This window comes from Balaenoptera acutorostrata, chromosome 13 (genome assembly GCF_949987535.1).
Source record: "Balaenoptera acutorostrata chromosome 13, mBalAcu1.1, whole genome shotgun sequence".
Lineage (NCBI taxonomy): Eukaryota > Metazoa > Chordata > Mammalia > Artiodactyla > Balaenopteridae > Balaenoptera > Balaenoptera acutorostrata.
In genome coordinates this window covers 64,537,455-64,557,175 of record NC_080076.1, presented here as the reverse complement: position 1 = coordinate 64,557,175, position 19,721 = coordinate 64,537,455, and the positions used below count along the sequence as shown (strand labels likewise).

Genomic DNA, 19,721 nt, shown 5'->3' with positions numbered 1-19,721 from the left:
TAATCCAGTCTGTATACCTCCATCTTCAGCAAACCCTAAAAAGGAGCAAAAGTAAGCACAACTATAACACATAAAAACGTTAGGTCAAGGTGTAACCTATGGGGTGGGAAGAAATGGGCTACGTTTTATACACCAAGAATACCCTTTATCTATACGAAAGTTTTTATGAAACCTAAAAACTAAAGGATTTAGTAGTAAATTAAGAATAGAGCGCTTAATTGAATGAGGCCATGAAGCACACACACACCGCCCATCACCCTCCTCAAGTGCTATGACAAAGCCACAGTTTATTAACATATGCTAATCAATTATATGAGAGGTGATAAGTCATAACAAGTTAAGCATACTGGAAATTGTGCTTGGATAAACCAAGGCATAGCTTAAATAAAGCACCTAATTTACACCTAGAAGATTTCATAACCTATGTATATGCCTTGAACTAAGCGTAGCCCACACTCTTCCCACCATACTAACACTAACTAGTCAAATAAAACATTCACCAGACATCTAAAGTATAGGAGATAGAAATTTAGACGTTGATGGCGCTATAGAGAAAGTACCGTAAGGGAATGATGAAAGAAACATTAAAAGTAATACAAAGCAAAGCTTATCCCTTGTACCTTTTGCATAATGACTTAACTAGCAACAACTTAACAAGGAGAACTTAAGCTAAACTACCCGAAACCAGGTGAGCTACTTATGAACAGTTACTAGAACAAACTCATCTATGTGGCAAAATAGAAGATTTATAAGTAGAAGTGACGAGCCTAACGAGCCTGGTGATAGCTGGTTGTCCAGGAAAAGAATTTCAGTTCAATGTTAAATAATACTAAAAACCATAATAAGCTTCAGTGTATATTTAAACGTTTGTCTGAAAAGGTACAGCTCTTTAGAAATGGGTACAACCTTAACTAGAGGGTAAAAACAAACAACACCATAGTTGGCTTAAAAGCAGCCACCAATTAAGAAAGCATTCAAGCTCAACAACTAACACATCTCAATTCCAATATTAAGTAAATCAACTCCTAGTCTTACTACTGGACCAATCTATAAAATTATAGAAGCAATACTGTTAATATGAGTAACAAGAAATATTTCTCCTTGCAACTAATAATATACTGATAATTAACAGTAAATGAATACAGTGCAACACTAAACTATTAATTAAATACACTGTTAATCCAACACAGGTGTGCACCCAAGGAAAGGTTAAAAAAAGTAAAAGGAACTCAGCGATTAGAAACCTTGCCTGTTTACCAAAAACATCACCTCCAGCATCACCAGTATTAGAGGCACTGCCTGCCAGTAACAACCGTAAACGGCCGCGGTATCCTGACCGTGCAAAGGTAGCATAATCATCTGATCTCTAAATAAGGACTTGTATGAATGGCTACACGAGGGTTTTACTGTCTCTTACTTTTAATCAGTGAAATTGACTTCCCCGTGAAGAGGCAGGGATGACAAAATAAGACAAGAAGAACCTAGGGAGCTTCAGTTAATCAACCCAAAATCTTCAACTACCAAGGAATAACAAAATTTCACATGGGTTGACAATTTTGGTTGGGGTGACCTTGGAGCACAAAAAAACCTCCGAGTGGATAAAGCCTAGACCCACTAGCCAAAGCATAATATCACTTATTGATTCAAAAAATAGATTAATGGAACAAGTTACCTAGGGATAACAGCACAATCCTATTCTAGAGTCCATATCAACAATAGGGTTTACGACCTTGGTGTTGGATCAGGACATCCCAATGGTGTCACCACTATTGAGTTCGTTTGTTCAACAATTAAAGTCCTACGTGATGAGTTCAGACCTGAGTAATCCAGGTCGGTTTCTGTCTATTATGCATTTCTCCCAGTATGAAAGGACAAGAGAAATAAGGCCCACTTTAAACAAGTGTCTTCAAAACAATTAATGATGTAATCTCAACTTAATAAGCAAACACAAAACAATCACCTGAGACCAGTGTTTAGTTAGGGTGGCAGAGCCTGGTAATTGTGTAAAACTTAAATCTTTATGCCCAGAGGTTCAAATCCTCTCTCTAACAAAATGTTTACAATCAGCATCCTAATGTTCATTATTCCTATTCTCCTAGCCGTAGCAGTCTTAACATTAGTAGAACGAAAAATCCTAGGCTACATACAACTCTGAAAAGGACCAAACATTGTAGGACCACACGGCCTACTCCAACCTATTGCTGACGCAATCAAACTATTCACTAAAGAACCCCTACAACCAGCCACATCCTCCACCTCCATATTTATCATCGCACCCATCTTAGCCTTAACTCTAGCCCTAACAATATGAATCCCCCTACGCATGCCATACCCCCTCATCAACATAAATCTAGGGGTGTTATTCATGCTAGCAATATCAAGTCTAGCCGTATACTCTATCCTATGATCTGGATGGGCCTCCAACTCAAAGTATGCACTAATTGGGACCCTATGAGCAGTAGCACAAACAGTCTCATATGAAGTAGCACTGGCAATCATCCTCTTATCAGTGCTCTTAATAAACGGGTCCTTTACCCTATCAACCCTAACCACAACACAGGAACAACTATGGCTAATCTTCCCATCATGACCACTAGCCATAATACGATTTATTTCCACCCTAGCAGAAACCAGCCGAGCCCCTTTTGATTTAACAGGAGAATCTGAACTTGTGTCCAGCTTCAGTGTAGAATATGCAGCAGGCCCCTTCGCCATATTCTTCCTAGCAGAATACACCAACATCAGTATAATAAACATGTTCACAACAATCCTATTTCTAGGAGTATTCCACAACCCATATACACCAGAACAATACACAATTAACTTCACTGTTAAAACATTGTTGCCAACAGTATCTTTCCTATGAATTCGAGCATCCTATCCTCGATTCTGATATGACCAATTAATATACCTACTCTGAAAAAGCTTCCTGCCTCTAACACTAGCCCTATGTATATGACATGTTATCACTACCGACCATAACGGCAAGCATCCCCCCACAAACATAAATATGTCTGACAAAAGAATTACTTTGATAGACTAAATAATAGAAGTTCAAGTCCTCTTGTTTCTAGAATTATAGGAATTGAACCTACCCTTAAGAATTCAAAATTCTCCGTGCTACCATATTACACTACATTCTACAGTAAGGTCAGCTAAACAAGCTATCGGGCCCATACCCTGAAAATGTTGGTTTATATCCTTCCCGTACTAATAAACCCCATCACCTCTGTCATTATCCTAGTAACTGTCATCTTAGGAACTATAATCTTAATAACCAGCTCCCACTGACTACTAGCCTGAATTGGATTTGAAATAAACATAATAGCCATCATCCCTATTATAATAAAAAACTTTAACCCACGAGCCATAGAAGCCTCCACTAAATATTTTCTAAAACAAGCCACCACATCCACACTACTTATAATAGCAGTCATCATTAACCTATCACACTCCGGCCAGTGGACTGTCACAAAATTATTCAATCCAACAGCATCAACAGTAATTAACAGTAGCCCTAGCCATAAAACTAGGACTGTCCCCTTTTCACTTTTGAGTGCCCAAAGTAACACAAGGCATCCCATTAACAGCAGGTCTAATTCTATTAACATGACAAATACTTGCACCCCTATCAATCCTCTATCAAATCTCACCATCAATTAATCTAAACCTAATATTGTCTCTGTCTATACTTCCTATTCTAATCGGAGGTTGAGGAGGATTAAATCAAACACAACTCCGAAATATCATAGCTTACTCATCAATTGCCCACATAGGATGAATGGCAGCCATCTTACTATATAACCCAACTATAACCATCCTAAACCTAGTAATTTATATCATAATAATCCTCACTATATTCATACTATTTATTCACACCTCAGCCACCACCACACTATCACTATTACACACATGAAACAAAACACCTGTCATCACAACCCTCACCATGACCACCCTGCTCTCAATAGGAGGACTCCCGCCACTATCAGGATTTATGCCTAAATGAATGATTATTCAAGAAATAACAAAAACCAATAGTATTATCTTACCCACACTTACAGCCACCACAGCACTACTTAACCTGTCCTTCTACATACGACTTACATACTCCACAGCATTAACCATATTTCCCTCCACAAACAACATAAAGATAAAATGACAATTTGACTCTACAAAACAAACAATCCTTTTACCAACCATAATCGTAATACCTACAATACTTCTACCTCTCACACCAATACTATCAATCTTAGAATAGGAATTTAGGTTAAATCAGAACAAGGGCCTTCAAAGCCTAAGCAAGTACAATTTACTTAATTCCTGCCTAATAAGGATTGCAAGACTATATCTTACATCAACTGAATGCAAATCAAACACTTTAATTAAGCTAAATCCTCACTAGATTGGAGGGATACATCTCCCACGAATTTTTAGTTAACAGCTAAATACCCTAGTCAACTGGCTTCAATCTACTTCTCCCGCCACGAGAAAAAAAAGGCCCAGAGAAGCCCCGGCAGGGTTGAAGCTGCTTCTTTGAATTTGCAATTCAAAATGATCAATTCACCACGGGACTTGGCAAAAAAAGAGGACTTAACCTCTGTCTTTAGATTTACAGTCTAATTCCTACTCGGCCATTTTACCTATGTTCATAAACCGCTGATTATTCTCAACCAACCACAAAGATATTGGTACTTTATACTTACTCTTTGGTGCTTGAGCCAGAATAGTAGGCACTGGCCTAAGCTTATTAATTCATGCTGAACTAGGTCAGCCCGGAACACTGCTCGGAGATGACCAAATTTACAACGTGGTAGTAACAGCCCACGCATTTGTAATAATTTTCTTCATAGTCATACCCATTATGATTGGTGGATTTGGAAATTGGCTAGTGCCCCTAATAATTGGAGCACCCGATATAGCTTTTCCCCCATATAAATAATATGAGTTTCTAACTACTCCCTCCTTTCTTATTGCTACTGGCATTATCAGTAGTTGAAGCCGGTGTGGGTACAGGTTGAACTGTATACCCATCCTTAGCCAGAAACTTAGCACATGCAGGAGCTTCAGTTGACCTTACTATTTTTTCCCTACACTTTGCTGGTGTATCCTCAATTCTCAGATCTATCAATTTTATCACCACTATCATCAATATAAAACTGCCCACTATAACCCAATATCAAACACCATTATTCATATGATAAGTACTAATCACAGCAGTGTTGCTTCTATTCTCCTTACCTGTACTAGCAGCTGGAATCACTATATTACTAACTGATCGAAACCTGAACACAACCTTTTCGACCCTGTGGGAGGAGGAGACCCAATCTTACATCAACACCTATTTTGATTCTTTGGACACCCTGAAGTATATATTTCAATCCTGCCTGGATTTGGGATAATTTCACACATTGTAACCTATTAATCAGGAAAAAAAGAACCTTTCGGGTACATGGGTATAGTATGAGCTATAATATCAATTGGATTCTTAGGGTTCATTGTATGAGCCCACCACATAGTCACAGTGGGTATAGACGTTGACACACGAGCATTTTTTACATCAGCCACTATAATTATCGCCATTCCCACAGGGGTGAAAGTGTTTAGCTGACTGGCAACACTCCACAGATGTAATATTAAGTGGTCCCCGGCCATGATGTGAGCCCTGGGTTTCATTTTCCTTTTCACAGTTGGCAGACTAACAGGCATTGTCCTAGCTAATTGATCATTAGACATTGTCCTTCATGTTACCTACTATGTAGTCGCACACTTTCACTATGTGCTCTCAGTGGGAGCTGTTTTCACTATCATAGGATTTGTGCACTGATTCCCACTATTCTCAGGACATACACTCAACATGAGCAAAAGTTCACTTTGTAATCATATTTGTGGGTGTCAACATAACTTTCTTCCCACAACATTTTTTAGGCCTACCTGGTATGCCTCGACAATACTCCGACTACCCAGATGCCTATACAACATGAAATACTATCTCATCAATAGGCTTATTCATCTCATTAACAGCAGTCATCCTGATAATTTTCATTATCTGAGAAGCATTCGCATCCAAACGAGAAGTACTAACAGTAGAACTCACTACTACAAATTTAGAGTGACTAAATGGATGTCCTCCACCATATAATACATTTGAAGAGCCAACCTACATCAGTCTAAAGTAGTCAAGAAAGGAAGGAGTCGAACCCTCTTTTATCAGTTTGAAGCCAACACCATAACTGCTATGTCTTTCTCCATGAACGAGATATTAGTAAAATTTTATGTAACTTTGTCGAAGTTAAGTCACAGGTGGAAATCTTGTATATCTCTATGGCATATCCCTTTCAACTAGGTTTTCAAGACGCAACATCACCCATCATGGAAGAGCTACTACACTTTCATGACCACACACTAATAATTGTCTTCTTAATTAGCTCCCTGGTTCTTTATATTATTTCACTAATACTAACAACTAAGCTAGCACATACTAGCACGATAGACGCACAAGAAGTAGAAACTATCTGGATTATCTTATTGGCCATTATCTTGATCTTAATTGCCCTACCATCGTTTTGAATCCTTTACATAATAGATGAAATTAATAATCCATCTCTTACTGTAAAAACTATAGGTCACCAATGATACTGAAGCTATAAATATACTGACTATGAAGACCTAAATTTTGACTCCTATATAATCCCAACATGAGATCTAAAACCAAGGGAACTACGACTGCTAGAAGTAGATAACCGAGTAGTATTGCCCATAGAAATGACAATCCGAATACTAATCTCTGAAGACGTACTACACTCATGAGCCGTACCTTCCTTGGGCCTAAAAACACATGCAATCCCAGGACGCCTAAATCAAACAACCCTAATATCAACACAACCAAGCTTTTATTACGGACAGTGTTCAGAGATTTGTGGATCAAACCACAGCTTCATGCCAATTGTCCTTGAGTTAGTGCCTCTAAAATACTTTGAAAAATGATCGCATCTATGTTATAAGCTCATTAAGAAGCTAGATTAGCGTTAACCTTTTAAGTTAAAGACCGAGAGCTAAGATTCTCCTTAATGATATGCCACAATGAAATATATCAACATGATTTATTACCATTTCATCTATATTTCTAACACTATTTATTATATTTCAACTAAAAGTCTCAAAGTATATCTGCTACCCCAACCCAGAGTCAACACTCACTAAAGTGCAAAAACAACCTACCCCTTGAGAAACAGAATGAACAAAAATTTGTTTGCCCCTTTCATAACCCTGACAGTAATGGGCCTCCCCATAGTCATATTAATTATTATATTCCCAAGTATTTTATTTCCAATATCAAAATGACTAGTTAACAATCGCATAATTTCCCTTCAACAATGACTAATCCAACTTACATCAAAACAAATAATAAGCATCCATAATCATAAAGGACAGACTTGATCACTAATACTAATGTCACTCATCCTATTTATTGGGTCAACCAACCTTCTTGGGCTACTGCCCCACTCATTTACACCCACCACGCAGCTCTCAATGAATGTGGGAATAGCCATTCCCCTATGAGCCGGTACTGTGGTTATAGGTTTCCACAACAAAACAAAAGCATCGTTAGCTGACTTCCTACCACAAGGCACAGCCACCCCTCTCATCCCCATGCTAGTAATTATCGAAACTATCAGCCTGTTTATCCAACCGGTAGCACTAGCTGTGCGATGAACAGCCATTATTACAGCAGGTCAAATATTAATACATCTAATCGGAGAAGCAACCTTAGTGCTAATAAGCATCAGCACATTCACGGCTCTCATTACATTCATTATTCTCACTCTACTCAACTATCCTCGAATTCACCGTTGCTATGTATTTACCCTCTTAGTAAGCTTATATCTTCATGACAACACATAATGACCCATTAGATCCATGCATACCACATAGTAAATCCTAGTCCTTGACCCCTTACAGGAGCCCTTTCAGCCCTTCTCATAACATCAGGCCTAATCATATGATTCCACTTCAACTCAATAATTCTACTAATACTAGGCCTACTAACTAACACTCTAACAATATATCAGTGATGACGAGATGTTATTTGAGAAAGCACTTTCCAAGACCACCACACACCAACCGTCCAAAGGGGACTTCGATACGGAATAATCTTATTTATCATCTCAGAAGTCCTCTTTTTTACCGGCTTCTTTTGAGCCTTCTATCACTCAAGCCTCGCCCCTACCCCTGAGTTAGGCGGGTGCTGGCCACCAACAGGCATTTGCCCTCTAAACCCCTTAGAGGTACCACTTCTCAACACTTCCGTGCTATTGGCCTCTGGCGTGTCTATTACTTGGGCCCACCATAGCCTTATGGAAGGAAATCGTAAGCATATTCTTCCAGTCCTCTTTATTACAGTTACTCTTGGTATCTATTTTACACTCCTACAAGCCTCAGAGTATTACAAAGCCCCATTTACGATCTCATATGGGGTCTACGGGTCAACTTTCTTCATAGCCACAGGATTCCACGGACTGCATGAAGTCATTGGATCTATCTTCCTTATTGTTTGTTTCCTGTGCCAATTAAAATTTCACTTCACGTCCAACCACCACTTCAGCTTTGAAGCCACTGCTTGATACAGACATTTTGTAGATGTTGTATGACTACTCCTTTTCGTATCTATCTATTGATGAGGCTCATAATTCTTTTAGTATTAATTAGTGCAACTGACTTCCAATCAGTTAGTTTCGGTACACCCCGAAAAAGAATAATAAACTTAATACTGACCTTATTGACAAATACAACACTAGCCTCATTACTCTTACTCATTGCCTTCTGACTCCCTCAGCTAAACACGCAGAAAAAACAAGCCCTTACAAATGCGGATTTGACCCTATAGGATCCGCCTGCCTACCTTTTTCCATAAAATTTTTCCTAGTAGCGATCACATTCCTCCTTTTTGACCTAGAAATTGCTCTCCTACTGCCCCTCCCCTGAGCAACCCAAACAACCGAAAAACAGTACTCACCATGGCTTTACTTTTAATCTCATTATTGGCAATTAGCCTGGCCTACAAGTGAACTCAAAAGGGACTGGAGTGGGCTGAATATGGTATTTAGTTTAAAACAAAACAAGTGGTTTTGACTCATTAGATTATGATTAGACCCGTAATTACCAAGTGTCTTTAGTACATAGAAATATTATTATAGCGTTCACTATATCCCTCATAGGACTACTAATATATCAATCCCACCTAATATTCTCACTGCTATGTCTAGAAGGCATAATATTATCACTATTCATCCTGGCGACTCTAGCAATCCTAAATTCACACTTTAGCCAGCATAATACCAGTCATCTTGCTGGTGTTCACAGCGTGCGAAGCAGCACTCAGGTTAGCCTTGCTAGTAGTAGTATCAAATACCTATGGCACTGATTATGTACAAAACCTCAACCTCCTCCAGTGCTGAAATTTATTATTCCCACAGTCATACTAATACCCCTAACTTGATTATCAAAAAGCAACATAATCTGAATTAACTCCACAACCCATAGCCTACTAATTAGTTTCACAAGCCCACTTCTTCTTTTTAAAACTTTGTTTATTTATTTATTTATGGCTGTGTTGGGTCTTCGTTGCTATGCGTGGGCTTTCTCTATTTGTGGCGAGCAGGGGCTATTCTTTGTTGTGGTGCACGGGCTTCTCATTGTGGTGGCTTCTGTTGTTGCGGAGCATGGGCTATAGGCGCGCAGGCTTCAGTACTTGTGACACTTGGGCTCCAGTAGTTGTGGCTCACAGGCTCTAGAGCGCAGGCTCAGTAGTTGTGGCACTCGGGCTTAGTTGCTCTGCGGCATGTGGGATCTTCCTGGACCTGGGCTCGAACCTGTGTCCCCTGCATTGGCAGGCAGATTCTCAACCACTGCGCCCCCTGGGAAGCCCAAGCCTCCTTCTTCTTAACCAATTCAACGACAGTAGCTTTAACTTCTCGTTAATATTCTTCTCCGACTCCCTATCCGCACCATTACTGGTCCTAACAATGTGGCTCCTTCCCCTAATACTAATAGCCAGTCAATCTCACCTACTCAAAGAACCACTAATCCGAAAAAAATTATACATGACAATACTAATCATATTACAAACATTTTTAATCATAACATTTACCACCACAGAACTAATGCTATTTTACATTATATTTGAAGCTACACTAGTTCCTACCCTTATTATCATCACCTGCTGAGGTAACCAAACAGAACGCCTTACTGCAGGACTCTTTTTTATTCTACACACTAGTTGGATCACTCCCACTGCTAGTGGCATTAATATACATACAAAACACCATGGGCTCTCTGAATTTCCTAGTACTTCAATATTGAGCCTTACCACTATGCAACTCCTGATCCAACGTCTTTATATGACTGGCCTGCATGATAGCATTTATAGTAAAAATACTCCTCTGTGGCCTCCACCTTTGATTACCCAAAGCACATGTAGAAGTTCCCATCGCAGGCTCTATAGTCCTTGCAGCTGTATTACTAAAACTCAGGGGCTACGGCATACTACGAATCACATCAATACTCAACCCCCCTTTGAGAAGATAAACAAAATTGATAAACCATTAGCCAAACTTATCAAGAAAAAAAGGGAGAAGACTCAAATCAGTAGAATTAGAAATGAAAAAGGAAAAGTAACAACTGACACTGCAGAAATACAAAGGATCATGAGAGATTACTACAAGCACTTATATGCCAATAAAATGGACAACCTGGAAGAAATGGACAAATTCTTAGAAAAGCACAACCTTCTGAGACTGAACCAGGAAGAAACAGAAAATATAAACAGACCAATCACAAGCACTGAAATTGAGACTGTGATTAAAAATCTTCCAACAAACAAAAGCCCAAGACCAGACGGCTTCACAGGCGAATTCTATCAAACACTTAGAGAAGAGCTAACACCTATCCTTCTCAAACTCTTCCAAAATATAGCAGAGGGAGGAACACTCCCAAACTCATTCTATGAGACCACCATCACCCTGATACCAAAACCAGACCAAGATACTACAAAAAAAGAAAATTACAGACCAATACCACTGATGAATATAGATGCAAAAATCCTCAACAAAATACTAGCAAACAGAATCCAACAGTACATTAAAAGGATCATACACTATGATCAAGTGGGGTTTATCCCAGGAATGCAAGGATTCTTCAATATATGCAAATCAGTCAATGTGATACACCATATTAACAAATTGAAGGATAAAAACCATATCATCTCAATAGATGCAGAAAAAGCTTTTGACAAAATTCAACACCCATTTATGATAAAAACCCTCCAGAAAGTAGGCATAGGGGAAACTTACCTCAACATAATAAAGGCCGTATATGACAAACCCACAGCCAACATTGTTCTCAGTGGTGAAAAACTGAAACCATTTCCACTAAGATCAGGAACAAGACAAGGTTGCCCACTCTCACCACTATTATTCAACATAGTTTTGGAAGTTTTAGCCACAGCAATCAGAGAAGAAAAAGAAAAAAAAGGAATCCAAATTGGAAAAGAAGAAGTAAAGCTGTCACTGTTTGCAGATGACATGATACTATACATAGAGAATCCTAAAGATGCTACCAGAAAACTACTAGAGCTAATCAATGAATTTGGTAAAGTAGCAGGATACAAAATTAATGCACAGAAATCTGTTACATTCCTATACACTAATGATGAAAAATCTGAAAGTGAAATTAAGAAAACACTCCCATTTACCATTGCAACAAAAAGAATAAAATACCTAGGAATAAATACTTAAGGAGATGAAAGACCTGTATGCAGAAAACTATAAGACACTGATGAAAGAAATTAAAGATGATACAAACAGATGGAGAGATATACCATGTTCTTGGATTGGAAGAATCGACATTGTGAAAATGACTCTACTACCCAAAGCAATCTACAGATTTCAGTGCAATCCCTCTCAAACTACCAATGGCATTTTTCACAGAACTAGAACAAAAAATTTCACAATTTGTATGGAAACACAAAAGACCCCGAACAGCCAAAACAACCTTGAGAAAGAAAAACAGAGCTGGAGTAATCAGACTCCCTGACTTCAGACTATACTGCAAAGCTTCAGTAATCAGGACAGTATGGTACTGGCAGAAAAACAGAAATATAGATCAGCGTAACAGGATAGAAAGCCCAGAGATAAACCCATGCACCTATGGTCACCTTATTTTTGATAAAGGAGGCAAGAATATACAGTGGAGAAAAGAGAGCCTCTTCAATAAGTGGTGCTGGGAAAACTGGACAGCTACATACAAAAGAATGAAATTAGAACACTCCCTAACCCCATACACAAAAATAAACTCCAAATGGATTAAAGACCTAAATGTAAGGCCAGACACTATAAAACTGTTAGAGGAAAACATAGGCAGAACACTCTATGACATACATCACAGCAATATCCTTTTTGACCCACCTCCTAGAGAAATGGAAATAAAAACAAAAATAAACAAATGGGACCTAATGAAACTTCAAAGCTTTTGCACAGCAAAGGAAACCATAAACAAGACGAAAAGACAACCCTCAGAATGGGAGAAAATATTTGCAAATGAAGCAACTGACAAAGGATTAATCTCCGGAATTTACCAGCAGCTCATGCAGCTGAATATCAAAAAAACGAACAACCCAATCCAAAAATGGGAAGAAGACCTAAATAGACATTTCTCCAAAGAAGATATACAGATTGCCAACAAACACATGAAAGGATGCTCTACATCACTAATCATTAGAGAAATGCAAATCAAACTACAATGGGGTATCACCTCACACAGGTCAGAATGGCCATCATCAAAAAATCTACAAACAATAAATGCTGGAGAGGGTGTGGAAAAAAGGGAACCTTCTTGCGCTGTTGGTGGGAATGGAAATTGATACAGCCACTATGGAGAACAGTATGGAGGTTCCTTAAAAAACTAAAAATAGAACTACCATACGACCCAGCAATCCCACTACTGGGCATATACCCTGAGAAAACCATAATTCAGAAAGAGTCATGTACCATAATGTTCATTGCAGCTCTGTTTACAATAGCCAGGACATGGAAGCAACCTAAGTGTCCATCGACAGATGAATGGATAAAGAAGATGTGACACATATATACAATGGAATATTACTCAGCCATAAAAAGAAACGAAATTGAATTATTTGTAATGAGGTGGATGGACCTAGAGTCTGTCATACAGAGTGAAGAAAGTCAGAAAGAGAAAAACAAATACCGTATGCTAACACATATATATGGAATCTAAAAAAAAAAAAAAAAGGGTTATGAAGAACCTAGGGGCAGGACAGGAATAAAGGCACAGATGTAGAGAATGGACTTGAGGACACGGGGAGGGAGAAGGGTAAGCTGGGACGAAGTGAGAGAGTGGCATGGACTTATATATACTACCAAGTGTAAAATAGATAGCTAGTGGGAAGCAGCCTCATAGCACAGGGAGCTCAGCTCGGTGCTTTGTGACCACCTAGAGGGGTGGAATAGGGAGGGTGGGAGGGAGATGCAAGAGGGAGGGGATATGGGGATATATGTATATGTATAGCTGATTCACTGTGTTATAAAGCAGAAACTAACACACCATTGTAAAGCAATTATACTCCAATAGAGATGTTAAAAAAAAAAATGTCAGGGAAAGTTCGTGTTTGACCACCACTTACACTAGTTTTAAATTTAAAAAATCATATAGTATTCTTGAATTTAGCTTTCTTTCACTTTATCACTTTCTAACTTGTTTGATATTCACTTATTCATAATTTAATTTAGCCTCTTTAAATCCTTGGGGGAGTTTTGGGGGGCTTATTTACATTAATAATAAAAAAGAATGTAAATATAACTTTTCCCCCTAAACTGTTGAAACCAATTTCATTTGAGAACTGTAAGATAAGACATAGCTTAGATGAAACATTTGGTTATTCTTTTGTCTGATGTGTATAAAATTAAATTTTATTGGTGGGAAATGATTAAATGATTGAAATTTGTAAAAAAAATTTCTAATGATAGTTGATCCCTAACTCTGACCTCCTTTTGCAGTTAATAGTCATTTTGATTCTATTTGCATTTAAAGAACTTAGTATTGGGTTGGTTAAAAACCTGAACGAACTTTTTGGCCAACCCTATATTTTATTCATAGGTATAATATAAATATATATATATATACACACACACACACACACACACACACACATACACACTATATATATACTAAAGGTTAAATAGCTAAAAATGTGTGCCTAGGTAGTTTTTATAGTTTAAATCAGGTATACCCAATCTTGATAGAGGATAAGTAACATATTTGGGCAAATGGATATAGATGGCAGTTATGGTGCTGTATCTAAAGGAGCTTCAGTCTGGGGATAGAAGAAGTACCTGAGATACTTCTCTGGCAGGGTTCCTCTTGGCTAGGATGGTCTCGTACATGATCAGAGGCCACAGTGGAGAGGAGATTCTTAGGAGAATACACAGGGTATGAAATGCATGACAGCCAGATTTTTTCAATTGATAGGAAATATGAGAACATTTGGGATTGACACTCACTGGTCATCTTCTTTTTATGATTTGGCTTGGGGAAGTTCTCCAAGTTCTCCTTGTTCTTGAAGAAAAATGATAAAGTGCTGTGATCTCAGTGTATTTTTGAGGTCTCATGAAATTTAGGCAACTAATGTTTGGATTAATATCACTAGGGAAATTTTTTTAACCCAAATCCACACTGTACACGAAAAGGACCACAACTTCCATCATCGCATCCAACACAGGAGTGTCAGAAATGTGGCCTCTGCACTGCCCCTCCCTCTGTGCCTTGGAAACATTGCTAAATGGTCACGGGCTCCTCCCACCCCATAGCTGCCCTCAGAACTCTTCTGAAAGTGGTATCCTAGACAGCCACTACTGTTGGACTAGAATCTGCACAGGAGGGGAAACGTCTTTGCTATACAAGCTTTGAGTATTGCCAAATTACATGAAGCAGACAAAGATAGTATTTGAGTTTTGTTGAAAAAAGTTATGCTGAAACTGAAGTAATTATTTTTCAGTAGAAAATACTTGACATTTAATGATGTTTGTTCTATGAGATGATATAAAGTTTAGTTAATTAAGGTTGCTAAATAGAAAGAAAAAAATAACCTAATAATTAACAAAATGTATTACTAGAACTTTCATTTCAGAACAGGCTCAGTTATATTTGGTTACTCTAGTGCCATGGAATAGGTTGGGAGGGTTTGGTGGTGGAGGAGGGACAGAAATCAGGTGTGTTAGCTCTGTAAGGCAGTCAGCCAGGCTCGTTCGTCGGATGAGCAAGCAGAGCCAGAAGGGAGGCAGGGTCTGCAGATAAGGGCCAGTAAGTGGTCTGTGCTGGGGATATTAGGTCCAAGGGCTAGGTAGTCCCTAGGAAGGCAACTGGCAATAATAAGCCAAGCCACGGCTTGCTTCCTTTTTTTTTTTTTTTTTTTTTTTTTTAAGATAAAGGATTTAGTTACAGGGTCTAGGATGCAAAGTACAGTCTGAGTCTCAAAGTTAAAGCAGAAGCCCCCACATTTCAGAATTGGGTTAAACTTGAGGTTTATGGCAAAGGTGACTTGACGCTGAAGGTTCTAGAGCCTGGCTTGGGGCAGAGTCTGCCAATGGGGGTCAGATGATCTCAAGGAAGGAGAGTCAAATTCTGGGGAGAACCTGTCACACAGACATGTTGTCCATGAGTGAAGAGATGAATGAACGCTTCGTCCATAAGTGGTACTCAGATGAAAGGTTATGTTCCTCACCAGGGTCAGGATCAAAATCAGTTATCTGAAGGGAATTCCCTGGCGGTCCAGTGGTTAGGACTGCTCGCTCTCACTGCCGAGGGCCCGGGTTCAATCCCTGGTCCGGGAACTAAGATCCCACAAGCCACACAGCGTGGCCAAAAAAATCAGTCATCTGTAAGAGCAATGCTGATTATACAAGGAAACATATAATGGCTTTAAGTTCTACACTTCCTTAAAATGGTAAGATTATACTCCAAATCCTACAAAATGTGATTAAGTGTATTGTTCACACTGATTATTCAGGGGTTTCCTTTGTCTTATTAAAGGGACTTATAAAGCTCACATAAACACAGCATATTTTTTTTCTCTGCCCACATTTATTAGTTGTGAGCAGGGGATGAGTAAACCAAAGTGATACTTAGCAAATTAAAAAAAAAAATTATTTATTTATTTGGCTGTGCCAGGTCTTAGTTGCTGTATGTGTGATCTAGTTCCCTGAGCAGGGATCAAACCCGGGCCCCCTGCATTGGGAGCATGGAGTCTTAACTGCTGGACCACCAGGGAAGTCCCAGTACTTAGCAAAATTTGTTGTTAATATTCTTTATTTTATTTTATTTATTTATTTTTTAACATCTTTATTAGAGCATAATTGCTTTACAATGGTGTGTCAGTTTCTGCTTTATAACAAAGTGAATCAGTTATACATATACATATGTCCCCATATCTCTTCCCTCTTGCATCTCCCTCCCTCCCACCCTCCCTATCCCGCCCCTCTAGGTGGTCACAAAGCACCGAGCTGAGCTCCCTGTGCTATGAGGCTGCTTCCCACTAGCTATCTATTTTACACTTGGTAGTATATATAAGTCCATGCCACTCTCTCACTTATTCTTGAACTTTGCCCCCTAGTGCCAACCTGTGCTTCACTTCTGGGCACTCGTTGCTTCCTAGTCTCTCCCTTACTGGGCTGGGCGACTGGTCCCAGTTCTTTGACCTTCACTGAGTCATTTTATTCTTCAGAGCTTGAGCTTCCTCAGCTGTAAAAATGAAGGTTTTACAGCAGTGCTTCTCAGGTCTGGGCTTCACACCAGCAGGTAGAATATGTTTGATCCATATAAAGCAAGTGTGGATTAATTTGAAGTACTAATATTTCATTAAGAATAATTTATTTTCTTAGAATTTAAAAGAGCATTGTGGGGGTGGTTTGAATGGCATGGATATCTAGAAATGTCTAGGAAATTTTGGATGGATGCCTTTTGTCTTTAATACGTTTCTGGCAGAGGTGTTCAGAATAGTTCCATTGATCATAGCATTTCCTTTAAGGTTGGGGCCTTGTGAAAATAATTGTCATTCCATCTGAATGAAGCTTTCAACCAGAGTTATTCAGGGTAGGGAGATGAAAAATTATAATAACCAGAATCATTCTTAGTGCTGTCAGTTTTGGAAGGAGAACTTGAGAGGTAAGATAAGACTCTCTGCCTGTGCACAGGCAGTGGACGATGAGCACTACATGCCCTGGACGGGACAGGGAGGAGAGAAGATGGTGAGGGGAGGGCAGAGGAGAGTGGGGTGAGGGCCGTGAGCCCCGAGTCTTCTCCCGTGGCTGACGCAGCACATACAGGTGCAGGGGACTCAAGATGGACAGACGGCATGGTGGGCTTCCTCCTTACAGGCCAGGGCGTGGGTATGGGCCTGTCAATTATACCTCCATATCTGAGGGGTCAAGCGGTCTGTGGACCACAGCTTTTTGGGTTTGGAAGAGGAAAGTATTTTTGACTTATTTTCTCCCTGGAGAGAATGCTTCAAAGACTTAAGTGGTAATAGAGCTAATGTTTTATCAAGTACTTATCGTGTGACAGGTGACAGGCTAAGCAGTTTACTTTGATTATTACTTTTGCTCCTCACAACAACCCTGTGATAGGTACTGTTATTAACCTCCACCTTACAAATGGGATGTGAAGTGTAGAGGCCTTAAGTACAACCAACAGCCCACCTGGGATTCAAACCCCAAAAGTCTGGCCTGGAGTCCTTGCTCTTAACCACTGTGCTCTGTTGTCCTGTGCCCTGTGGGTCATTCTCTATGGGATTAGCCGGTATACAGGGTGGCCTGAGGGTCATGTTTGGGATGGTGAGAGGACATCATATTGCTTTGACTTTTTGATGGTCTGTGTATTTGTTTTCTGTAACAGATCACCAATAATTTTGTGGCTTAAAACAATACAAAATTATTATCCTACAGTTTTATCAGTCAGAAGTCTGAAAATGGGTCCTGTGGGCTAAAATTGAGTTGTTGGCAGGGCTGTATTCCTTCAGGAGCCTCCAGGGGAAAATCTGTTCCTTGCCTTTTCCAGCCTCTAGAGAGGCTTTCCACATTCCTTGGCTTTGTGTCCCCCTTCCTGCAATCGTGTCACTCCAGCCTCTGCTTCCATCACCACCGCTCCTTCTCTGGATCTCTTGTAAGGCCCCTTGTGATTGCATTGGTCCCACCTGGATAATCCAGGGTACTCTTCCCCACCTCAAGACCCCTAACCATAGCTGCAAATCACTTTGCCATTAAAGTAATATATTCACAGAGTCTGAGGATGAGGATGTGGACATCTTTGGGGGGGGTGTCATTATTTGGCTTATTTAGTCTCTCTCTTTATGGGTTGATGATAGATATGGCCATTCCAGACTTCCTTATTTTCACTTTTGAGTAATAACTGATGAAACCCCCCTTCTCACCACCCTGGCCTGAGCCTCTGCTGATGTTGTCCGCCCAGATACCATCACATGAGGAGAGGAGAGTGTGTGTGTTAGGAAGCTCTGGAGAGAGGTGTAGAGTAAAAGGTAGTGGCTTTTAAAGATCTTAGTGAGCAGGTATAAAAATGAGCTGAATTTTACAACAATCCATCATATGACTTAGCTACTTTTTGTATTTCAAAGTCTATACCTCTTTTACATGGTTGTAATCTGGTAAACATAAAAATTTATATTCAGTTTCTCTATAGAACATTTTATCACAAGAGTTTTAAAGAATAACTAAGATCTTTCTGTTAATTCACGCTGCCGGTTTTACTTAGGACTTTATTTTCATGTGTCCACGTCACCCTTCTTTCCACAGGGTTGTGATGATAAGCGCACCAGTTGCTGAGCCCCTACTGTAGGCATCGTGCAGAGCGCCTCAAAACATTTTTTATTTCATTTAATTTTCGTATTGGCCTCATGAGGTTGGAATTATCCCACTTTTTTTGTAGATGAGAAAGCTGAAAACTCTGGGAAGTATCTTATTTTAAAGTCGCATCACACAATTATTAAGTGATGGAAGGACGATTTGAACCTAGGCCTGTCAAAACCTAATGGCTTGTTCTTGATACTTATTCTACCAGATGGCCTTACCAAGGCAGCCAAGAGAAAGGCTTACTTAGATGCTCAACTGCTTGAACATCAGCAGTTGTGAAGAAATATATTAGCATAGGGCCATTATGGCGGTGGAAAGTTAAATGCTATTTCATTCTTCCTGACAGCCAGGACAAGAAGAGAAACTTAATGAAACTCTTTAGTGGGTCAGAGAGTATACTAGTTTTCTCCCATTTCTAAATTCTAAGTTCCTGTTAATCTTTGAACATTTATACTAGTGAATTTGTTTGATATAGAGGATAATGATTTTATAATTTAACAGTCAAAATAAAAGTATCTTCTATGTAGCTGTTTCTTTTGTCAAATGCATAGCTTTTTTTTCCTCATTAAAAATGTAACTTGGAAAAAATGATTTTATGGGGGAGCTGGGTATAAGCTAATGATTACATAGTTTCACTCTCCTTACTTTTGATACAGAAACAGCAAACTAGGGACTTCCCTGGCGGTCCAGTGGTTAAGGCTCTGTGCTCCCAATGTAGGGGGCATGGTTCAATCCCTGGTCGGGAAACTAAGATCCCACATGCTGCATGGTGCGGCCTAAAAACAAACA

General features: G+C 39.3%; 1 protein-coding gene and 1 pseudogene across 7 annotated transcripts in view; both read left to right on the top strand.

Moving 5' to 3' along the window:
• Positions 1-19,721, top strand: part of SPIRE1 (spire type actin nucleation factor 1) — a 216,406-nt gene that overhangs the window by 18,458 nt on the left and 178,227 nt on the right. The gene's annotated exons all lie outside the window — the stretch shown is intronic.
• On the top strand, positions 7,234-7,902 carry LOC130704611 (ATP synthase subunit a-like; annotated as a pseudogene).